Source organism: Anabrus simplex, chromosome 1 (assembly GCF_040414725.1).
Source record: "Anabrus simplex isolate iqAnaSimp1 chromosome 1, ASM4041472v1, whole genome shotgun sequence".
Lineage (NCBI taxonomy): Eukaryota > Metazoa > Arthropoda > Insecta > Orthoptera > Tettigoniidae > Anabrus > Anabrus simplex.
The window spans coordinates 1,574,403,401-1,574,427,873 of NC_090265.1; the positions used below are offsets into that span (position 1 = coordinate 1,574,403,401).

The following is a 24,473-nucleotide window of genomic DNA, read 5'->3' on the forward strand; positions in this document are numbered from 1 at the left end:
TTTAGAAGTTTGCTAAATATTATGTTTCTCCAAAGAATGCCATAAAAGCAATTTCAAGAAGCAATGTTTACAACACAGTCTTGATTAAATGTTCCTTTTTTGTTCTATATTTTGTGTCTGGCTGTTTGTATTGGTGCCAGCAAGAATTTCAGGAGATAAAGATATTTACAATTGATCCATATCTGAAGTACTTATTTGATTATTGTTTGCATGAAGGAGCTGTACCAAATGAATGGAGAGTTGCTATAGTAGCCCCTGTGTATAAAGGAAAGGGTGATAGACATAAAGCTAAAAATTACAGGCCAGTCAGTTTGACATGCATTGCATGTAAACATTGGGAAAGCATTCTTTCTGATTATATTAGACATGTTTGCAAAATTAATAACTGGTTTGATAAAAGGCAGTTTGGGTTTAGGAAAGGTTATTCCACTGAAGCTTGTAGGTCCAGCAAGATATAGCAGATATCCTGGATTCAGGAGGTCAAATGGACTGTATCGCGATTGATCTATCTAAGGCATTTGATAGGGTAGATCATGGCGGACTACTGGCAAAAATGAGTGCAATTGGACTGGAAAAAAGAGTGACTGAATGGGTGGCTATATTTCTAGAAAATAGAACTCAAAGAATTAGAGTCCACGAACCTACTACACTGGCGTAGCAGGGGAAGAGGTGATACTCCCACGTGGCGCGTCCCATGTGGCGGATAGGGGGATCCTAACCGGCTTGCCGGCGGACTTGAGGGAAATAAAATACCTCTCACGGACCACACACACAACCCCCTGTGGATGGGGGACTCAGACGAGGAATACACCCACGGTATCCCATGCCTGTTGTAAGAGGCGACTAAAAGGGGTGACCAAGGGATGATTGTATTAGAACCATGAAACTACCTGTGATTAGTACCACCACGTGGGGAACACCATGGGTTGCTTTTACTTGCACGTAGAACCACTATGTTAGGAACCAAATAGGTTTGTGATTAGTAGCAAAAGAGTATGTTGCCAGCTTTTATAGTACCTGTGATTGTTAGCACTGTATGAGCGATACCATGGGATGAGCGACACCATGGTTCTGGCATTGCCTGTAAATGGCGCCGCAATGTGCAAAACCTCATAAGTCTGTATTACATGTGCGAATTTCATTACCTGTGAGTAGTACCATAATATGTGGAATACCACGAGTCTACGCTACTTTTGATTAGTACCGCAGCATGACAAATAACACGGTTCTAATTTCCTAGCAATAAGTACCATTATGAGGGGCCAATGACTTGGATTTTGGACCCCTTTGGACTAAAAGCATCATCGATTCAGTATTATGCTATAGACGCAGTCCCTTCGTCAGTAATATTATTATTTCACGTCGGTTTCTGTCGGATCCAGTGATTGTTGTAAATTCATATCCATCCATTTATTCTTCATTTTGAATTCTGGTCAGTGAAAGATTTTGGACTTGTCATTCCATTTTGTCTCATTTCATACCATTAGGGGCCGATGAAATAGATGTTAGGCCCCTTTAAACAATAAGCATCATCATCATCATCATCAGAGAATTGGAGTAGGTGAAGCTTTATCTGACCCTGTAATAATTAAGAGGGGAGTTCCACAAGGCAGTATTGTTGGACCTTTATGTTTTCTTATATATATCAATATGTGTAAAGAAGTGGAATCAGAGATAAGGCTTTTTGCAGATGATGTTATTCTGTACTGAGTAATAAATAAGTTACAAAATTGTGAGCGACTGCAAAATGACCTTGATAATGTTTTAAGATGAACAGTAGGCAATGGTATGATGATAAACGGGGTTAAAAGTCAGATTGTGAGTTTCACAAATAGGAAAAGTCCTCTCAGTTTTAATTACTGCGTTGATGGTGTTAAAGTTCCTTTTGGGGATCATTGTAAATACCTAGGTGTTAAAATAAGGAATGATCATCATTGGGGTAATCTCATAAATATGATTGTAAATAAATAATACAGAAACAAGGAAAGATCACAGTATGATAAAGCTGGAATTCAAGGGTACAAATTGGGATAAATATTCATTTATAGGAAGGGGAGTTGGGGATTGGAATAACTTACCAAGGGAGATGTTCAGTAAATTTCCAATTTCTTTATCATTTAAGAAAAGGCTAGGAAAACAACAGATAGGGAATCTGCCACCATGGCAACTGCCCTAAATGCAGATCAGTAGTGACTGATTGATCATTCTTAGCCATCAAAATCAAATGTCAAGTATAAGTGAATGTCCATTGCCTAGAGTAATCCTTCAGAATGTTTCAATTCCTTTTGTATCACAAGTGAAGAACCTCAGCATTATCATGGATGAACACATGACTTGGTCTGGACATATCTTACTTATCTGCCAAAAAGTTTTCTCACCTCTACATTCTCTATATGAATATATACGTAAACATATATTTCCAATAAAATTTAAAAAGCAATTAATCGAAGCTCTTATAATGCCACATTTTGACTATTGTGATGTTTTTAATGATGTGAGGCCACAATTGTTCCTAAGGCTACAAGACGCTCAAAATGCATTTGAGAGATATATATATGCAATTTTAGAAAATATGACCACGTGTCATCATCTTTCCTAGAACTAGAGTAGCCGCAACTCCATGTCCATCATAACCATCATACTTGTCTCTCCTCTGCCGTGTTATTACTACATTTTCCTCATCTTACCTTTCTTCACGTTTCCATTACTTCTCAAATGTTCATAACAAAGATACAGGGGCTCATATATCAAACCTGCTCGTCATTCCTCACCATCGAACTGCCGCATATTACAACTAATTTTTTGTGTTTGCCGCACAAGAACGGAACCGTTGACCGGATTATATCAGAGAAATACCAACCACACAGTCATTTAAAAGAGCGTTAGGAGGTACAGCAGAATACGAGTGAGCTGTGTATTTCTGGTATATCATTAATCGTGTTATTACATTATTATCACTAGCTGCTGCTGCTACTGCTGCTATTATTATTGTTATTGTATTATTATTATTATTATTATTATTATTATTATTATTATTATTATCTCACTGGGGTGGAATTTTAATTTTGTTATAAAATATTTTGATTGTGTTTAACTATACTTTTGCACGTGGAGAGCCGAACATGTCCTCGGACACTTCCGGCACTAAAAGCCATACGCCATTTCATTTCATTTTGATAGGATTAATTATCATTCTAATCTATATACAGTATATAAAATAACTTGTCCTGACTGATTCATCATCGCCTAGCCAAAACTACTGGACATAAAGTAATGAAATTTTGGGGATATATTCATATTAAGATGTAGGTGCTCGCTAAGAGAGGATTTTTGGATATTCCGTCGCTAAGGGGGTGAAAAGGGGGGTGAAATTTTAAAACGAGTGTATCTATATCTCAAAACTTTAAAAGTTTACAGATGTAAAAATTGGTATTTAGAATCTTCTTTAAAAATAAGGAAACACGTACTTTTTGTTTTCAGAAAATCCCAATAGGAGGGGTGAAAAAGGGTGAAAATGGGGGAAAATGGGTTGAATGCCTTTAATCAGGATACCGGTACTTATATCTCAGAAACTGAAGATATTACAGACCTGAAAATTGGTACTTTTGATCTCTTTTAAAAATAAAGAAACACGTATTTTTTTGTTTTTGGAAAATCCAATTAATGGGAGGGTGAAAAGGGGGTGAATTTTTAAAATGGTTGAATGTATATCTCCAAACTTTTAATGTTTGCAGATGTAAAAATTGGTATTTAGTATCTTCATTAAAAGTAAAGAAACACGTATTTTTTGTTTTCGGAAAATCGCATTAGGAGGAGTGAAAAGGGTTGAAAAAGTGGTTGAATGCCTTTAATGAGGCTACTTATATCTCAGAAACTAAAGATATTACAGACCAGAAAATTGGTGTTTGGGATCTCCTTTAAAAATAAAGAAACACGTATTTTTTGTTTGTGGAAAATCCAATTAATGCGGGGTGAAAAGGGGGTGATTTTTTAAAATGGGTGTATCTATATCTCAAAATTTCAAAGTTTATAGATGTAAAAATTGGTATTTAGAATCTCCTTTAAAAATAAAGAAACCTGTATTCTTTTGTTTTCGGAAAATCCCAATAGGAAGGGTGTAAAAGGGTTAATAATGGGTTGAATGCCTTTAATGAGGCTACTTATATTTCAGAACCTGAAGATATTACAGACCTGAAAATTGGTATTTTGGATCTACTTTAAAAGTAAAGAAACACGTATTTTTTTGTTTTTGGAAAATCCAAATATTGGGGGGTGAAAAGTGGGGGTAAATTTTTTTAAATGAGTGTGTTTACATCTTAAAACTTTAAAATTTACAGATGTAAAAATTGGTAGTTAGAATCTCCTCTAAAAATAAAGGAACCCTTTTTTTTGTTTCCTATAAATCCTAACAGGAGGGGTGTAAAAGGGTGAAAAATGGGTTGAATGCCTTTAATGAGGATACACATATCTCAGAAACGAAAGATATTACAGAACTGAAAATTTGTATATGGGATCTCCTTTAAAAATAAAGAAACACGTATTTTTTAGTTTTTGGAAAATCCAATTAATGGCGGTTAAACAGGAGTGACAAATTGGGGTGAATTTTTTGAAAGACTATATCTACAGAATATCTTGGAAACGTAAAATGTTACAGACGTAAAAAGTGGGTGTTTGGAATCTCCTGTAAATGTAAAGAAACATAGGTGATTTGTTTTTGGAAACTCCACTTAAGGGGAACTCAAAAGGGGTGAAATTTTAAAATGAGAACTTTTACAGTATATCTAAAAAAACTTAACATGTTACAGAAGTGAAAAATGGTATTTTTTATCTCTATTAAACATAAAGAAACGTGTTTTTTTAGTTTTCGGAAATACCACTTGGGTGGAGGGGGGAGGGGTAAAAGTGACTGAAAATGGTGTTGAATTCTTTTAATTAGGCTACTGATATCTCAAAAATGAAGATGTTACAGACGTGAAATTTGATATTTGCAATCTGCTTTAAAAGTAAAAAAACACGTATTCTCGGAAAATCCAGTTAAGGGGGGAGGGGGGTGAAAGAATTGAAAAATTAATTGACTTAATTGTATGAGAATACATACATCTAATAAAAACTAAAGTTGTTACCGACGTGAAAATTCATTTTTGGATCTCCTTTAAAAACAAAGAAAAACGCGTTTTGGTGGGGAAACCATCTTGGAGGGCGGGAGTGTAAAGGAGTTGAATTCCTTTCATGGGGACACATAAAACAAACACTGAAGAAGTTAGAGTCGTGATAATTGGTATTTAGAAGATCATTTACTATTAAAGAAACAAGTAAGTTTTGTGGGAAAATTCACTTTGGGGGGGGTTGTATTGTGAAATGAAGTGAAAAAAGTAAATTATTTTTGTGGGGATACTTATATCTCAAAACTGAAGGTAATAGACGTGAACATTGGTGTTTGGAAACTCCCTTAAACATAAAGAAACAAGCATTCTTTTAATTTTTTTTTGGGGGGGGGGGGTAAATAAACTTAACGGCGGTCGGGTGTAGAAGGAGGTGAGACCAATTGATTTCACTGTTATTGATGTATTTATAAGGATCCTCCGTTGCTCAGGCGGCAGCGCGCCGGCCTCTCACAGCTGGGTTCCGTGGTTCAAATCCCGGTCACTCCATGTGACATTCGTGCTGGACAAAACGGAGGCAGGACAGGTTTTTCTCCGGATACTCTGGTTTTCCCTGTCATCATCCATTCCAGCAACACATAATAGTAATAATAATAATAATAATAATAATAATAATAATAATAATAATAATAATAATAATAATATTCCAGACCGTCATCAAATGTGTGGACCGCGCTGGAAACGGCTCCTGGACGGGTAATGACTAAGAATGCAGTCCGGCCGCGGGTTCAGTGCCGCCAAGGCACCCAATATGACACTACGCCGGATCTCCTGAAGGATTTTATCCATATTAAAAATGATTATAGGAAAAGATGGCAAAGATTTACGGACCCAACTGACCAGGAGGAATACCTGAGCCTAGCCCGGGAAGTACGAAATCGATTGCTGGAAAGGAAGATTGAAAAATGGGAGGAAACGTGCCGTAAAATAATAGAAAACCAGTCAGATCAGGAATTTTGGTGGATTCTTGCAGAAAACTAGTCAGATCGTGAATTTCGGCGGATTATATATCTAAAACAATAAGCATTCAATTATAAATTTCAGTATAATACCGTAGCGAAGCACGGGTATCTTGCTAGTGTATAATAATTGGTTTAGTGTAAGAGAAGGCCTAATGGCCTTAACTATGCCAATAAAGGCATTTATCTATCTGTCTATCTATCTTTCTATCTATCTATATTTAAGGCCAATGAATTGAAAATGTGAGCACTTTCAAGACTTGAACACATTTTATTTAGCGGATGGCTTTTAGTGCCGGGAGTGTTCAGTGACATGTTCAGCCTGCCTGGTGCAGGTCTTATGATATAGATGTTGATTCCCATAGGGAATCTGAAACATTTGTCTCAAATGAGTAAATTTATAATACCAATAGAAATGGTCCATTGTTGGACATTTTAAATTTTCCAGCTAACTCATTCCTGGTTGCCAGCGTTTCACCCTCGTGTGCTACGGTGGGCTCATCAATTGGTACCTAGTACACCTACCAATATGCTGGCTAGTGCATACCGTGGAGACCACTGCGTAGGCTACTTGGAGCCACTGCCAATGCACTAAGAGACTTTGTCTCATTACCAAAAATTGATGCCTGCTTGACCATCAGATGATATAGATGTTGATTCCCATAGGGAATCTGAAACATTATATTATATATTGGTATTATAAATTTACTCATTCAGGACAAGTGTTTCAGATTCCCTATGGGAATCAACATCTGTATCATCTGATGGCCAAGCAGCCATCAATTTTTGGTAATGAGACAAAGTCTCTTAGTGCATTGGCACTGCCGTTGGCTACAAGCAGCCTACGCAGTGGTCTCCACGGTATGCACTAGCCAGCGTATTGGTAGGTGTGCTAAGTACCAACTGATGAGCCCACTCTAGCACATGAGGGTGAAATGCTGGCAACCAGGAATGAGTTAGCTGGAAAATTTATAATGTCCAATAACGGACCATTTATATTGGTATTATAAATTTACTCATTCGGGACAAATGTTTCAGATTCCCTATGGGAATCAACATCTATATCATAAGACCTGCACCAGGCAGGCTAAACGTGTCACTGAACACTCCCGGCACTAAAAGCCATCCGCTAAATAAAATGTGTTCTAGTCTTGAAAGTTCTTACATTTTCAATTCATTTGCCTTAAATATAGATAGATAGATAGATAGATAGATAGATAGATAGATAGATAGACAGATACATAAATGCCTTTATTGGCATAGTTAAGACCATTAGGCCTTCTCTTACACTAAACCAATTATTATGCATTAGAATGATAATTAATCCTATCAAAATTAAATGAAATGGCATATGGCTTTTAGTGCCGGGAGTGTCGAAGGACATGTTCGGCTCTCCACGTGCAAAAGTATAGTTAAACACAATCAAAATATTTTATAAAAAAAATTAAAATTCCACCCCAGTGAGATAATAATAATTCATTATCTTTGCGCTAAAGATTGCTTCATATACAGATATTCTGAATCAAAGATCTGATTCTATAATTTCCTTATGAGTGGACTGCCAAAGTGGAATTGGTTAATACATCTCACCACAAAGCAAGGAATTTTCTACTTTTTGTATTAAGTATGGTTCATGTTTGTGGGTTACTGTAGTCACGTCCTAGTTCGTGAACCATGGGCAACGGTTGAGTGGCCTAGTAAGTGGTCCTGAGAGTCGGGATACCAGTTGCTGTGGAATGGGAGTGGGCATCTCGGCCATATTCTCCTTGTGATTAGGCGGCTAGGACTATACAAATCACCGGTGGTCCATAATCCTCGGACACTCCCGGCACTAAAAGCCATATGCCATTTCATTTCATTTTGATAGGATTAATTATCATTCTAATGTATAATAATTGGTTTAGTGTAAGAGAAGGCCTAATGGCCTTAACTATGCCAATAAAGGCATTTATCTATCTGTCTATCTATCTTTCTATCTATCTATCTATCTATCTACCGGAGGAGAGTGCCATCCCGGAAACCGGGGGGAGGTTATATTAATGGTCGAGCATGGCTCGACTTTCGGGGGGAGGAAGATGTCACAAGTGAAATATGTAGTGCAAGTGGAAAGTGTTTTTTAAGACTTCATTTGTGAAGTACAATATGAGGTTTTATTTATTATGACCTAACCCGTACTGTTATTTGTAAAGCATAATATAACATAATGACCTAACCTGTACTGTGTAAGTTTGGTGACATGTGCATTTGTAAATAGTAGAATTTGTTCTATATTTCCTGGAAGGATCCAGAAAGTCACATGAATTATGGAACAGGGTGTGTTGTTTTGTGGGTAATGTATTCTAGAAAATATTTCCGACTGTTCTGGAAATACGACATTCGCTATCAGGCCTATTCTAGAATGTTAGTCAAAGTTCGCGATCGAAAGTAAGGTTGTGATTGGTGAGTCTAGGTGGCGATAGGGAACTTGTGTACGCTGATTGGCTGCTCCAAGGCCGGAAATTCCTATATATAGTGAGCGAGGCAGTGTTCGAATCAATTCTGTATCCTGAATTCTGTTGGTCTTGGTCTATCTGTCTGCGAGCAGCCTATCTGGTTGACTTCCCCCGGTTTCCGGGATGGCACTCTCCTAGGGTAAGCACTCTTGAATTCCGTACCTGCTAAAAGTTCCGTAATGTTCCGATTTGCTTTTCATATAGGAGTCTGTCCTAACCTCGCCTAGATTCACCAAATTTGTTACTTATGGCGCCTTAGTGTTTCAGCTGGGCTTACCTGTTCGTTTCCGAGGCATTCCCATTTCTTCTTTCACTATAGTATTTTTCTACTCTGATGGCGGGCGGCCTACATGCTGTCAGGGGAAGCGAGGAGCATGGGGCCGACCAATTCAGCACGACGCGAGAGGCCGTTAAGAGAGAGAGAGAGAGAGAGACAGAGGCCACTACTACAACGTTGCCAGGAGCGCCCGCGCGCGTTTAAGTTGTGTTGAAATCCACATAACAATGAAATACAGAGCTTCGTATGTTACAGTTCGATTATGGCCTGTGGATGAGTTTTATTATTTTTATTTATGTATTTATTTCTATTATTTTCTTATATCTTCGATGTAGTATGATACGAGTTAGTAATGCATATTACAAGTGCATTGACAACAGACTGAAAAAACAATTCGTTCAAAAGTACAGTTACACAACACATTTTCTTACTTTATCTTACCTTATTCCAGCTGAAGGATCCGTGTTACAGCACCCCGACACTCGCCATCGTCACCAGAGCTGTCACCGGAAATATCCTCGTCACTCGACTCCTCACTGTGGCTGTCGTCTCGCAGATTTATGATGATATTGTCCATGACTGTGTCCAACACCACGTCCCTTTTGTAATCGTCCTCTTGAAATTTTTCAGCATGAGACACACAAGCCTTCCACTCCTGTTCGGTTACTTTATCCAGCTCCTCTTCCATTAAAGATTGGACGTCAGTTAGTTTGAACGTTTTGTTCCTTTTCCCTACAGCAGTTTTAACATTTCCCCAAACCAGCTCTATGGGGTTATATTGACAGTGATAGGGTGGCAGGCGAACAACGGTATGACCCTTTCTGTCAGCAAGTGTATCAATTTCGTACATTTTTGCCTTTGGCTTGAATTGTTTCACAAGAGACAACAGTTCGAGTGTAGTGTGATTGCTGTCATGAGGAATATTCCTAGCAGATAACCACGATATAATATCAGCTTTTCGTGTGTTCGTTGTAGGAATTCGTTCTAGCTGTACTGAATGGTAGCTGGCATTGTCCATTACAATCACTGCGTCTTTGATGTTCCTTTCGTCAAGAGCGTCTAAAAACTTCAAAAACCACTCTTTAAAAACCATAGCGTTCATATCAGTGTGGTAGTCATCACTGGTCGATTTCACCTTTGGCCTGAAAACCAATTTACATTCTTGTAGAAAACCAGTGCGACTGGAACCTACGTGACAAACAATAATTCGTCCACCTTTCCCTACAGGAACTTTTAAACCTCCTGTGCCCTCTTTACAATATTTAAAAATTAAGAGTGTTCCTCCTATTCAATACAAAGATATTTATTAATGTGAAAGAATCACATATCGTTCAAATGAGGTACTAGTTTCGGCACCAGATATGTGCCATCATCAGCCACAAAGTCAAATCGGGCAAACACAATAAAACCCTAAAACAACTTTATACACACTATAACATTTGCATGGATGAATATGAAATATGACTTTAAAACAACTTTAAAAACACACAATAACATTTGCACAGATGAATATAAAATCTGCCAATCTGCCAATCTGCTTCCTGGCACTCAATGGAATTTATTTCTAAATCAGGTTAATAATAAAATGTTTGACGTACTCTCACAAAAACAGTTTACGTTGGAGAAGAAATTAGCTGCATTAAAAATGAACAGAAATGCATCAAAAACTCAGCCCAAAGAAACTAGTTTGCAAAGAAACTCAATCGAGAATTTCCATCCTCCTGTTGTCAATCTTTCGAACGTAATTTTAACCACGGAAGAAACTGCCATTTTAGCGAAGGGTCCGAAGCATAATTGGCCTAATATGAACGAAATAAACGCAGTCACTAACTTAATGATTGAGTCGGAAGCTACAATCAATAAAATGTCGCTAGAAGATCAAGATGAAATTAAGATTTGAAGTAAAAAGAAAATTAGATAAGATGTTCAGTTCTAATAAAGTAAATAAAAGAAATCCCCCCTATCAATTCTAATGCCAATAATTTTACTTCCGAACATAAACAAATCGCGGAACTCAAGAAGAAAATTAAAAATAACGATCTGATTGTCACAAAAGTGGATAAAGGAAATACTACAGTTATCATGGACAAAACTAATTACATATCTAAAACCAAAGAATTTTTTAACAACAGCACGTTTACAATAATCAATAAAGATCCTACACAGAAAATACAGCGACAGTTAAAACAAACATTAAAGAATATATCTTTTCTTTTTACAGATCAAGAAAAATCAAAACTATTAAATATGAATCCAGGTCTACCCACAGTTAAAGCCCTCCCTAAAATACATAAAATTGACGTCCCTATCCGGCCTATTATTAACTATAAACCCAACCCCCTATATAAAATTGCGCAAATTGTTCAACGATTTTTAACTAAGAACTATCAATTTCTCTCTAAAAAAATCCATCAAGAACACTACTGAACTAGTTGAAAAAATGAAGTCATTTAATGTACAACCCAATCATACCCTTCATTCTTTCGACATAGTAAATATGTATCCAAGCATACCCACAACCAAACTTTTCTCCATTATTGAAGATAACTACAGAGCTCTCTCAGCAAATTAGAAATACAAGATTTTATTTCTCTTCTGAAACTGGTCATCAACAATAATTTCTTTAAATTCGATGAAACCATCTATCAACAAAATGGACTAGCTATGGGATCACCCGCTTCGGGAATTCTAGCGGACATTTATTTAGATTTTCTGGAATATACAAAAATAAATAGCAATACTTTTCCAAACATCCTCATGTGGGCCAGATATGTTGACGACACATTCGTTATAATGGATGAAGAAATCAAGAATGCGACCTCTACCCTGCAAGAACTAAATAATATTGACCCCCACATCAAATTTACACTTGAGTCCAAAAATAATAAAGTAATTAATTTTCTGGATTTAACTATTCTCAGAAATTCATCTGCTCTTTCATATAGAATTTTCAGAAAACAGACACAAACTGCCGTACTATTCATCAAGATTCCGTACATGCTCAAACACACAAACGTGCAGCGTATAATAGCATGGTTCATCGTGCATTCACAATACCTATGTCTAAAAAAGACCTCAATAGCGAACTCAACACTATAAGAGCAATCGCCAAATTCAACGGTTACAGCAGATCATTTATAGAACAGATAATCAATAAATTTAGACACCAGCCCAAGACTGCTCTCACTAAAGAAAAACCTATCACTAACGTTTCATCTACTTTTACATTCAACAACGGTATCCATCAAATCACCAATGTTTTTCGAAAACATAACGTAAAAATCTTCTTCAGAACTGATAATAGGACCTCAGAAATTATACATAATTCAACATCAGTCAACACCTCTAACAGATTTTCCAAATCTGGAATCTATAGATTCAAGTGTATCGACTGCAGCGCCTCCTCCGTGGGACAAACAGGACGAAACTTCATAACCAGATATTCAGAGCACGTCAACGCGGTAAGATATAACAAGTTTTCTGCTATAGGTTAACACATTCACGACTCAAATCATAAGTTTACTGATATAGAACATGATTTTGAAATACTTCAAATAGCAAACAAAGGGCCAATTATGAACATCGTCGAAATTGTTTCATTCATTACGATCAATATTTCAACCCTAACTATAATTTAAATGAAATTTCCGAGAAAACTAATATTCATTTAAATCAAAGAATTTCATTTTTGTTCGTATTGAACTGAGAATGGAAGATAGGAAACTTAAAAGGGTCCACCTTTTCAATACAAATAAATGTTATAGTTTATTTACAACATATATTTACACTTGGAACTAGTTTCGACGCTATTTGGCGTCATCTTCAGCCAAAATGTGGGAAATAGGCTAGCATGTAGACATTTATATTACAAGGTGTTACATTAGTGTGATTAAATGAGAGAACATGAAGACGCGAAGTACAATGTCAGTTTCAAAGTGGTCATGAAGGGTGAGTCAAAATTGTATAAACATGAGATAACATAATCACTTCAACAATAAAACATATAAACATATAAACTGTAACAAAACCATGCAGAAGTACGAGATGATTGGCATTGGAGATTTAAATTATTTCAGACACTCTTCCATTGAATGTTGCCTGCCGCGAGTGTAGTACAAAACATAGGTTATATTTCAATAAACACAATCTTCTCAAAAATGTACATAACATTATAAAAAATATTTGGGTTGAGGTGAAATTTGGCAGTTAGTGATTGAAATCACTTATTCAATAAGTGCCAATTCAAAAAACAGCTGTAAAGGGTGAGACAAGAATTGCACAAGTGTGAGTTTGGATTCGATAAATGCAAAAAACACATGAGACACACTCGAAAATGTAAGTTCGTAATGGATTTGGCACAAAAGGTCTGCGTTCAATCATTCGTTGAATGGCACCGGTGCGAGTGTAGTTCAAATGTGAGTTAGGATTTAACAGCCTCATAGAATTGCACGTGACATCTGAACTTATGTTGCGAGATGGACTTGGCAGTGAAGGTTCGAATTGTAGATATTCAGTAATGTCAATTCAAAACAGTCCATGAAAGGTGAGTGCAAAAGCTATAATTCATACAAGGACTCATAAAATAAAATATTCAAATACAAATAACATATTCAACTTTTCGTGGTACACAGTGAAATTGGCAGTTAAATAATTAAAATTTGTAGGTTTCTTCGTCAGGTGCCATATAAGTCAAGCGCAGCGTAAATATGAGACAGGGTTCAACATATCCAAACTGGTACAATGCATATTTGAATCCAAGTGTGAGATGAACATGGTCGATAAAGAATCACTTTGTTGAGGGTGTAGTAAACATATTCAGCTCGACAATAGATATAAAATTGGAATTAAGGAAGACGTTCCTCTGAGAGCTTAGAGGTTGAATGTGCCAGTATTTGTGGTGTATTGTTGCAGCGTACGTGTAGGGTGGGGGCAGGTTTCTATGATGTTTATTGCGGGACCTAAGGCGGTAAAGCTATGGCGTGAGATGAAGAGGAACAGAGCGTATTGGATAGTTTAGGTCTAGGGAGCGGCCATTGTTGGATTAGGAGGGGAGAGGGAAGGAGCGGTAGGGGAGGAGGAGTGGAAGGAGGGGAAATATGGAGGGTGATGTGGTGAAAGTGTGTGGCGTGACAAAGTATTATGCATAATGTGAAAGACAGATCTGTTTTTCGGGATATTAATGTTTTTGAAAAATTCAATGAGAAAGTCGAATAGGATCTTCGGTTTCTCTGAGATATCATTTAAGTTTAGGTTTGGATTGAAATATTGGTCTAAATGAATATAGAGGTTTTCAGTGACGTCTAGGAAAGAACCTTTGTTTAGAATTTCTAATACCTCAAGATCTTGATTTATTTCAGTAAAGTTGTGCTTGAATTCTTTCATATGTAGGCCGACCGCAGAAAAACGGTTGTGTTTTATGGCATTGACATGTTCTGCATATCTGATTTTAAAACTGCGTCCTGTTTGCCCTAGGTAAGAACTTTTGCAGTCTTGGCAAGAAAACCTATATACACCTGATTTAGAAAAAGGACTACTTTTATATATTGATGAAGAGTTGTGTAGGATCTCTGTGCTTCTATTGTTAGTACGAAAAGGTATTTTAACATTGTGTTTTTTAAGAACGTTAGTGACGTTGTAAATTTCTTTATTGAAGGTAAATGTAGAAAACGTGGCAGTGCTAGTATTGTCTTTTATTAGGATGGTTTTTGGGCGGTGTCTGAATTTATTGATTATTCTTTCAATAAAGGTTTCATTATATCCATTAAATCTTGCTATGGAGCGAATGGTGTTCAGTTCTTTATTTAAGTTTTTTCTGGACATCGGGATCTTGAATGCTCGGTCTACTAAGCTATTATATGTAGCCGCTTTGTGTGTTTGGGGATGTAGTGAGTCATTTCTTATAGTAGTGGCCGTTTGAGTGGGCTTTCTATAGATACTATATGTGAACGAAGAGGGGTGCCTATTGATTGTTAGGTCTAGAAAGTTGATGGAGTTGTTTATCTCTGATTCTAAGGTAAATTTAATGTCATAATCAATGTTATTAAGGTTTTTTAGGGTGGATGGCGCGTCTATGGAGCGTTCATCTAGGATTATAAATGTATCATCTACGTACCTAGCCCAGGATTGGATATTAGCAAATTTGATGTTATTGTCAATGGCGGTGTGCTCTAGGAAATCAAGGTAGATCTCTGCTAAAATTCCTGAGGCTGGTGAACCCATAGCCAAACCATCTTGTTTGTAAATGATTTTATCGAATGTGAAATAATTATTGTTGATTAGTAATCTTAATATAGTCATAAAATCTTGACTTCTAGTTTACTTAGTTGGTTGTTAGCAAGTAAGTTCTTTTCGATGATTGGAAATAATGAGTTGGTTTTTATACTGGGATACATGTTGACTATATCAAAGGAGTGCATTGAATGATATGGTTGAAGTTTGAAACTGTTTAGTTTGTTCACTAATTCTACAGTGTTCCTGATGGATTTATTTGATGAGAATTTATAATGTTAATTAAGAAATTGTTGGATAAATTGAGATAATTTATATAAGGGACTTGGTCTGTAGTTTATTATGTGTCGAATAGGGACACCAGTTTTGTGGATTTTAGGTAGTGCTTTAGCTGTTGGTAGACCTGGGTTCATAGTAATTAACTTTTGTCTTTCTTGCTCAGTGAGGAGAAAAGATGTGCTTTTTAGAATTTGTTTCAATTGCCTTTGAATTGATTGCGTTGGGTCCTTCTTAACTATTGAAAAGGAGTCATTATCTAAGAAATTTTTGGTTTTTTGAATGTAATCTGTTTTATCCATAATGACTGTTGTGTTGCCTTTGTCGGCCTTTGTAATAATGAGTTGGTTGTCTTTGACTTTCTTTTTAAGATTGAGAATTTGTTTTCTTTCAGTAAGGGAATCTTTGTTGATTTTGGTGATAGGGGTCGCAGTGCGATTTTATGAGAAAAAACTTTTGTTTAATTGTTTTTTTACGTCCATTCTGAGTTCGTCTTGTAGGTCATATGGCATTTTGCTGATAGCAACTTCTGATTCGACTACGAGTTTGGAGGCTGTAAGGGCCGAGTTGAAACAGGGCCAGTTGTGCTTTGGACCTTTCGAAAGAATTCTTATATCATCCTCATCTAAGTTGGTGGAGGAAAGGTTAATTACTGGTGGGTGGAATTGTTGTAGAGTGTCATTAGCAAGTTTAGGCTTGCTGTTAAGTTTTGGAGGGGTGTTACTGTGATTTTTCTTATTTTTAAGCGCTTCAAGTTTTCTCTCTAGTGTTATCTGTTTTTTGGACAAAATATTGAACAACTTGATTTGGACTTCGTCTTGAAAAAGATTCCACTGAGCACTTGTGAGTAAGGTGGCTGCCTCTAAGTGGGTTTCATATAAACGATGATTTAAAAACGACTTTTTCTTATAGAGAAATTTTAGTTCATTTTCTAACCAAAGTTTGTTTGTCCTAACCTGAACCTGGCCCTGTTTCAACTCGGCCCTTTACAGCCTCCAAACTCGTAGTCGAATCAGAAGTTGCTATCAGCAAAATGCCATATGACCTACAAGACGAACTCAGAATGGACGTAAAAAAACAATTAAACAAAAGTTTCTTCTCAAAAAATTGCACTGCGACCCCTATCACCAAAATCAACAAAGATTCCCTTACTGAAAGAAAACAAATTCTCAATCTTAAAAAGAAAGTCAAAGACAACCAACTCATTATTACAAAGGCCGACAAAGGCAACACAACAGTCTTTATGGATAAAACAGATTACATTCAAAAAACCAAAAATTTCTTAGATAATGACTCCTTTTCAATAGTTAAGAAGGACCCAACACAATCAATTCAAAGGCAATTGAAACAAATTCTAAAAAGCACATCTTTTCTCCTCACTGAGCAAGAAAAACAAAAGTTAATTACTATGAACCCAGGTCTACCAACAGCTAAAGCACTACCCAAAATCCACAAAACTGGTGTCCCTATTCGAACCATAATAAACTACAGACCAAGCCCCTTATATAAATTATCTCAATTTATCCAACAATTTCTTAATAAACATTATAAATTCTCGTCAAATAAATCCATCAGGAATACTGTAGAATTAGTGAACAAACTAAACAGTTTCAAACTTCAACCATATCATTCAATGCACTCCTTTGATATAGTCAACATGTATCCCAGTATAAAAACCAACTCATTTTTTCCAATCATCGAAAAGAACTTACTTGCTAACAACCAACTAAGTAAACTAGAAGTTCAAGACTTTATGACTGTGTTAAGATTACTAATTAACAATAATTATTTCACATTCGATAAGATCATTTACAAACAAGATGGTTTGGCTATGGGTTCACCAGCCTCAGGAATTTTAGCAGAGATCTACCTTGATTTCCTAGAGCACACCGCCATCGACAATACATCAAATTTGCTAATATCCAATTCTGGGCTAGGTACGTAGATGATACATTTATAATCCTAGATGAACGCTCCATAGACGCGCCATCCACCCTAAAAAACCTTAATAACATTGATCATGACATTAAATTTACCTTAGAATCAGAGATAAACAACTCCATCAACTTTCTAGACCTAACAATCAATAGGCACCCCTCTTCGTTCACATATAGTATCTATAGAAAGCCCACTCAAACGGCCACTACTATAAGAAATGACCCACTACATCCCCAAACACACAAAGCAGCTACATATAATAGCTTAGTAGACCGAGGATTCAAGATCCCGATGTCCAGAAAAAACTTAAATAAAGAACTGAACACCATTCGCTCCATAGCAAGATTTAATGGATATAATGAAACCTTTATTGAAAGAATAAACAATAAATTCAGACACCGCCCAAAAACCGCCCTAATAAAAGACAATACTAGCACTGCCACGTTTTCTACATTTACCTTCAATAAAGAAATTTACAACGTCACTAACGTTCTTAAAAAACACAATGTTAAAATAGCCTTTCGTACTAACAATAGAAGCACAGAGATCCTACACAACTCTTCATCAATATATAAAAGTAGTCCTTTTTCTAAATCAGGTGTATATAGGTTTTCTTGCCAAGACTGCAAAAGTTCTTACCTAGGGCAAACAGGACGCAGTTTTAAAATCAGATATGCAGAACATGTCAATGCCATAAAACACAACCATTTTTCTGCGGTCGGCCTACATATAAAAGAATTCAAGCACAACTTTACTGAAATAAATCAAGATCTTGAGGTATTAGAAATTCTAAACAAAGGTTCTTTCCTAGACGTCGCTGAAAACCTCTATATTCATTTAGACCAATATTTCAATCCAAACCTAAACTTAAATGATATCTCAGAGAAACCGAAGATCCTATTCGACTTTCTCATTGAATTTTTCAAAAACATTAATATCCCGAAAAACAGATCTGTCTTTCACATTATGCATAATACTTTGTCACGCCACACACTTTCACCACATCACCCTCCATATTTCCCCTCCTTCCACTCCTCCTCCCCTACCGCTCCTTCCCTCTCCCCTCCTAATCCAACAATGGCCGCTCCCCAGACCTAAACTATCCAATACGCTCTGTTCCTCTTCATCTCACGCCATAGCTTTACCGCCTTAGGTCCCGCAATAAACATCATAGAAACCTGCCCCCACCCTACACGTACGCTGCAACAATACACCACAAATACTGGCACATTCAACCTCTAAGCTCTCAGAGGAACGTCTTCCTTAATTCCAATTTTATATCTATTGTCGAGCTGAATATGTTTACTACACCCTCAACAAAGTGATTCTTTATCTACCATGTTCATCTCACACTTGGATTCAAATATGCATTGTACCAGTTTGGATATGTTGAACCCTGTCTCATACTTACGCTGCGCTTGACTTATATGGCACCTGACGAAGAAACCTACAAATTTTAATTATTTAATTGCCAATTTCACCGTGTACCACGAAAAGTTGAATATGTTATTTGTATTTGAATATTTTATTTTATGAGTCCTTGTATGAATTATAGCTTTTGCACTCACCTTTCATGGACTGTTTTGAATTGACATTACTGAATATCTACAATTCGAACCTTCACTGCCAAGTCCATCTCGCAACATAAGTTCAGATGTCACGTGCAATTCTATGAGGCTGTTACATCCTAACTCACATTTGAACTACACTCGCACCAGTGCCATTCAACGAATGATTGAACGCAGACCTTTTGTGCCAAATCCATTACAAACCTACATTTTCGAGTGTGTCTCATGTGTTTTTTGCATTTATCGAATCCAAACTCACACTTGTGCAATTCTTGTCTCACCCTTTACAGCTGTTTTTTGAATTGGCACTTATTGAATAAGTGATTTCAATCACTAACTGCCAAATTTCACCTCAACCCAAATATTTTTTATAATGTTATGTACATTTTTGAGAAGATTGTGTTTATTGAAATATAACCTATGTTTTGTACTACACTCGCGGCAGGCAACATTCAATGGAAGAGTGTCTGAAATAATTTAAATCTCCAATGCCAATCATCTCGTACTTCTGCATGGTTTTGTTACAGTTTATATGTTTATATGTTTTATTGTTGAAGTGATTATGTTATCTCATGTTTATACAATTTTGACTCACCCTTCATGACCACTTTGAAACTGACATTGTACTTCGCGTCTTCATGTTCTCTCATTTAATCACACTAATGTAACACCTTGTAATATAAATGTCTACATGCTAGCCTATTTCCCACATTTTGGCTGAAGATGACGCCAAACAGCGTTGAAACTAGTTCCAAGTGTAAATATATGTTGTAAATAAACTATAACATTTATTTGTATTGAAAAGGTGGACCCTTTTAAGTTTCCTATCTTCCAAAACTAATATTCTTTATGATCTCTTAATTGAATGGCTAAGAAATATTAGACCACCTAAAAACAATTCGATCTTTCAAACCATACGCAGCCGGGCTGAGTAGCTCAGACGGTTAAGGCGCTGGCCTTCTGACCCCAACTTGGTAGGTTCGATCCTGGCTCAGTCCGGTGGTATTTGAAGGTGCTCAAATACGTCAGCCTTGTGTCGGTAGATTTACTGGCACGTAAAAGAACTCCTGCGGGACTAAATTCCGGCACCTCGGCGTCTCCGAAAACCTTAAAAGATTAGTTAGTGGGACGTAAAACAAATAACATTATTATTATTATTAAACCTACACAGTACATATCCACATCATTTACCCCCACTACCACATCCTTCCGCTCCACCTTAGCTCCCCTCTCCTCCCTTACGCCTCGCACCTTAACCTTATAATTGCATCCATCAGTCCAGCTCTGTCCGCCGATCACTCAGGCTGCTCAAGGTGAGTTCGTTTCTAGTATTCTCTGGATTTTTCTAGACTTTTCTTTTTGATCTTTCCTTCCGATCTTTTGCCTAATTCGACTTCTAATTTCTTCCCCAGGTTCCTCAACCCATATTGAAGTGGGAATTAATTCTTTGGATCTTACCAAGTTCATGTTTACGTTTATTTTCCGGAACCAAACTACAGAACACACATAGTGTCAACTTCATTTGACAATAAACCTCGCAGCATAATTTAACAGTTTTAGAAAACTAAAGTTATATATAAGCTGGACAAACCGCCATGGGTGTACAACAACGGAGTCATCATTTTAATGGATTTTAAAATGGAATGCAACTTCATCTACCATATTTTATTTTGTATTCATCTGTGCAAATGTTATAGTGTATTTTTAAAGTTGTTTTAAAGTCATATTTCATATTCATCCATGCAGATGTTATAGTGTGTATAAAGTTGTTTTAGGGTTTTATTGTGTTTGCCCGATTTGACTTTGTGGCTGATGATGGCACATATCTGGTGCCGAAACTAGTACCTCATTTGAACGATATGTGATTCTTTCACATTAATAAATATCTTTGTATTGAATAGGAGGAACACTCTTAATTTTTAAACAATGTAATCCCACTTCAATACGGATCATGAAATTTCTAAATATTAATGTACCCTCTTTATCTTGCCAGATTTTCGTTGGAGCGTAATTCTGATGAATGTAAGTCTCATCTAAATAAAATATATGGGGCGATGGGTCCTTATTCCTCAGGAGATGCATTTTTCTCAAAAACGTTACTCTGGCTGTTACTATATCAGCTCTCTCCATTAAAAATCTTCTCCCGTCGTTGCTTTTTTTATACTTGAACCCCATAGACTTCAGTATCCTCCACAATGAAGTAACTCCCCATTTAAATTTTATATCTCTTTCTAAATCACCACGTAATTTGTTCAGTGTTGGGTATTCGCCCTTTACGTAATAACTGAGAAGAGTTCTTCTAATTACATCTTTATGGAATCCGTCGATTGCCTTTGTTATACAGTTCCTTTTGATTCGTTTGCGCGGTGATTGAAATGAGATGGAACCAGATGACTGGGTACTGTCTTTACCTTCCTTTACTATACGCTGAACGGTTCGCGTACTAACTTGACAAGCTTCCGACACTCTCTGCTGCACTTGATACACACTCACTAAAGGACCATTATTTTCTGCTTCCTTTTGAAAATATTCATGAACATTGCTGATCAGTTTTCTACCCTGGCTCCTTATCTCCTTCCTCTTCGCCATTGTACGATATACGTATAGTGCAATTATTATATAAAAAAATAACACAGAGCAACACAAATAGAAGCAATAGAAAAAACTAACGTCACATCACATGCCACGAAAACATTAATCGAAGAATGCAGTAAAGGACGCGGCAAGAATTACTCATAAAACAAACTCGTCAAACAATCTCTTTGTAATACCCAACGCGCACTGTAAGACTACTCGGCAACACAGCAGTTCGTGGAGCGAAGTGAACGCGGCAAAGTCTCCGGGCGACTGAATAGTTCTCAGCGCCACCGCTAGGCGATCTTTTGTCTGATTGGGCAGTGACATACTGCCCGCACCCCACTTCCCCTGGCAGCATGTAGGCCGCCCGCCATCAGAGTAGAAAAATACTATAAAATGTGTAGATTGTAGTTTAATATTATTTTCCTTGGGGTTTGCCTCTGGTAGTTCTGTATCACTTTAGGTACGCTAGATTTTGGATAATCTTTTTCACATCACTGTAAATTGCATTGTACAACTGCATTGGTAACTAAATGTATAGTTAATTTGAAATTTGAATTTACACTGCTACGAAATAAGCTATGTATATCACTGAACTTATAGCTCGTAACTTGCAATTGTATTTGCAATGTATTTGTAAAATTATTTTGTAAATAATATTTTCAAATCCAAGGATCACGGCGATTTATTTTCGGAATCCGCTATCTAAGCCATGTCCATGCCTTTGGTAGGTTCCCAGCCCTTTTCATCTTCCCGGTTTGTTGTTCACTAGTTGGCCCTACTGATATTTACGTACATGTTTTGCTTGGAGATCCGCGTAATGCCAGCTAATGTTTTACCGAGTGTGTGGTGATTTCTGATATTGTGCTCTTACCTTCCCCTTTTCACTGTGTTTGTGCCTTGTTTGGTGTTGCCACTGTAGCAGAGGTAACAATAGATAGATAGAAAGAAAGATAGACAGATAGATAAATGCCTTTATTGGCATAGTTAAGGCCGTTAGGCCTTCTCTTACATTAAACCAATTATTATACATTAGAATGATAATTAATCCTATCAAAATTAAATGAAATGGCATATGGCTTTTAGTGCCAGGAGTGCCCGAGGACATGTTCGGCTCTCCACGTGCAAAAGTATAGTTAAACGTAATCAAAATATTTTATACAAAAATTAAAATTCCACCCCAGTGAGATAATAATTCATTATCTTTGCGCTAAAGATTGCTTCATATACAGATATTCTAAATCAAAGATCTGATTCTATAATTCCCTTATGAGTGGACTGCCAAAGTGGAATTGGTTAATACATCTCTCCACAAAGCAAGGAATTTTCTACTTTTTGTATTAAGTATGGTTCATGTTTGTGGGTTACTGTAGTCACGTCCTAGTTCGTGAACTATGGGCAATGGCTGAGTGGCCTAGTAAGTGGTCCTGAGAGTCGGGATACCAGTTGCTATGGAATGGGAGTAGGCATCTCGGCCATATTCTCCTTGTGATTAGGCGGCTAGGACTATACAAATCACCGGTGGTCCATAATCCGTTAGAGGAGAGATCCTCACTTGGACTATGTGCAAGTAGGGTAGCATCCTGCTTCATGAATTTACCGAGCTCAGAACATTTTAAACAAGCATCAGACGTATGGAAGTAATGGAGTCCCACTCCCATTTGACAGGCGAGGGACTCCTTGGAAACAACTTGGCGAATGAAATGGAATTCGATGGGGAGCTATCAATATTAATGGGGCTTATGGAAGAAAGAAGGTAGAACTGGCTGAGTCAGCAAAGAGGATGCATCTGGATGTGCTAGGAGTAAGTGATATTTGGGTAAGGGAGATAACGAGGAAGAAATACGAGATTATAATGTGTACTTGATGGGTGTTAGAAAGGGAAGGGCAGAGTCTGGGGTAGGGCTCTTTATCAGGAATACCATTGCATGCAACATAGTTTCTGTTAGGCACGTAAATGAGCAAATGATGTGGGTAGATTTGTCAGCTGAGGGAATTAAGATAAGAATTGTGTCCATGTGTTCACCATGTGAGGATGAAGTTGACAAGTTTTGTGAAGCATTGAGTGACATCGTGGTCAGGGTCAATAGCAAGGATAGAATAGTGCTAATGGGCGATTTCAATGCGTGAGTTGGGAATAGAACTGAAGGATACGAAAGGGTGATTGGTAAATGTGGGGAAGATATGGAAGCTAATGGGAATGGGAAGTGTTTGCTGGACTTCTGTCCTAGTATGGGTTTAGCTGTTATGAATACATTCTTCAAGCATAAGGCTATTCACCGCTGCACATGGGAGGCTAGGGGTACCAGATCCATAATAGACTATATCTTAACAGACTTTGAATTCAGGAAATCTGTTAGGAATATACAAGTTTTTCGAGGATTTACCGATTAGTGATTAGTGATTAGTGAGAAGTTTCGAATAGTAGACAGTAAGATGGTTCAGGATATAGAAAGAGAATGGGTGGCATACAGGAATGCTGCAGTAGAAACAGCAATGGAATGCCTAGAAACAACTGTGTAAAGATGGGAAAAGGCGAACATCTTGGTGGAATGATGAAGTGAGAGCAGCCTGTAAACGTGAAAAGAAGGCTTATCAGAAATGGCTCCAAACAAGGGCCGAGGCAGACAGGGATTTGTACGTAGATGAAAGAAACAGAGCGAAACAAATAGTTGTTGAATCCAAAAAGAAGTCATGGGAAGATATTGGTAATAACCTGGAAAGGCTAGGTCAAGCAGCAGGGAAACCTTTCTGGACAGTAATAAAGAAGCTTAGGAAGGGAGGGAAAAAGGAAATGAACAGTGTTTTGAGTAATTCAGGTGAACTCATAATAGATCCCAGCGAATGACTGGAGAGGTGGAGGGAATATTTTGAACATCATCTCAGTGTAAAAGGAAATCATCCTGGTGGTGTTGCAAACAGCCAAGCTCATGGGGAGGAGGAAAATGATATTGGTGAAATTACGCTGGAGAAAATGGTAAATGAAGTCCATTGTC

At 37.1% G+C, this 24,473-nt stretch overlaps 1 protein-coding gene and 1 long non-coding RNA gene across 2 annotated transcripts in view; one reads left to right on the forward strand and one right to left on the reverse strand.

The window, feature by feature from the left end:
* The window catches only part of LOC136858545 (uncharacterized), a 32,337-nt gene extending 22,858 nt beyond the window's left edge, over nucleotides 1-9,479 (reverse strand). Inside the window, exon 1 of the long non-coding RNA XR_010858649.2 lies at nucleotides 9,332-9,479. This is a non-coding gene — a long non-coding RNA (uncharacterized lncRNA). The remainder of the gene's footprint in view (nucleotides 1-9,331) is intronic.
* Nucleotides 1-24,473, forward strand: part of LOC136858542 (ATP synthase subunit C lysine N-methyltransferase) — a 96,760-nt gene that overhangs the window by 67,875 nt on the left and 4,412 nt on the right. The gene's annotated exons all lie outside the window — the stretch shown is intronic.